The sequence below is a fragment of the Octopus bimaculoides genome, chromosome 26, assembly GCF_001194135.2.
Source record: "Octopus bimaculoides isolate UCB-OBI-ISO-001 chromosome 26, ASM119413v2, whole genome shotgun sequence".
Lineage (NCBI taxonomy): Eukaryota > Metazoa > Mollusca > Cephalopoda > Octopoda > Octopodidae > Octopus > Octopus bimaculoides.
Window position 1 is genome coordinate 3,197,918 of NC_069006.1, and position 1,517 is coordinate 3,199,434.

General features: G+C 24.5%; 1 protein-coding gene across 1 annotated transcript in view; it reads right to left on the reverse strand.

Moving 5' to 3' along the window:
* LOC106869574 (mitochondrial fission process protein 1) overlaps window positions 1–1,517 on the reverse strand; it is a 19,824-nt gene that overhangs the window by 5,624 nt on the left and 12,683 nt on the right. The gene's annotated exons all lie outside the window — the stretch shown is intronic.

The following is a 1,517-nucleotide window of genomic DNA, read 5'->3' on the forward strand; positions in this document are numbered from 1 at the left end:
GTGGTTGGCATTAGTAATATATATATATATATATATATATATATATATATAAATTCAATTTTGGAGGATTAATTGAAATGCAGGTATTCTATTGCAGATAATACAAAAATAACCTAATGAGTATGTCTAACAGAAAACTCATGGTATCAGTTTGCACATCACAAAATTACCAGCAGCGTATATGATATACTTCATTAATTATATCCTACTTTAGTTAATACTTATATCTATTAAATATGAAGGAACTACACGTGTTTCAGTATTGGAAGATTACAATATATATACATATACACAACTCTATACCCATATACATACATATATAAATACATATATGCAATTGTCAGATTTATAATTATTCCAACACATCTTCAGGTTCTATTTCAAAATATTATATATCTAATTTTACATCCCTTTAAAAATAAGCAATACAATTAAGCATTAAAGATTAAAAATTAAGAATTAAAAATTAAGAATAAAAATTATATTTTGTAATCTTAAGAATTAAAATTTATAAATGTTACATTATAAAGAATAAAAGTTTAGGAAGGTATAACAATGCAATATAGAACAAAAAATGGACTGTATACCTGTTGTAACTTGGTAAACTGTAGTCCGATGATATTTCGGAATTAGAATTCCTTCTTCAGATCTTAATTTGCAGAGACTCCAGCAAATTAAGATCTGAAGAAGGAATTCTAATTCCGAAATATCATCGGACTACAGTTTACCAAGTTACAACAGATATACAGTCCATTTTTTGTTCTATATTGCATTGTTATACCTCCCTAAACTTTTATTCGTTACATTATAAATATTAATTAGTATATATACCAATCACGTAAAATCAAGTATATGTCAAATACAGAAATGTGAGATATAAGATTAAACATCAGAATAAATGTGATATATAACAAGAAAAATTCAAATACATACCTTCCTTTTTTTGCTGGTACTAAAATGGTGATTTGAGGAAGAAGATAGCAGGGAACTATGGGTATTTATAGGTGATTAGTACCAAGGGGAGGTAATTACACTATCCATGGTTTTTCTTTTAGATTATCCTCTATTATTATTTTCAAATTTACTTATATTGGGAGGCATATATAATTTGTAATTATATAATTTTAGTAATATTCAATTCATATATTTATTTTATTTGAATTATTTATTTATTTATTTTTATTTATTTATATAGTCTATTCAAGTGCTTTAGAAATAAAATTATGTGGTTATTTGATTCAAGGGTTGGCAGTTCAGTACTTCAATTTACTAAATGTAAAATTACTTCGGTGCCTACATTTGAACCTTGTTCATCATGTGTGTTTAATAATTCATCTCTAGACTGTAGTAGTTTCATAAATTCAGTTATGCATAATAAACACATTTTATTCCCAATATTATAGGAGTTGGTTCTACCTATAATACTCCAATTAAGGGTGTCTGTATATATATATATATATATACATACATATATATATACATATATATATATATATATATATATATATATATATATA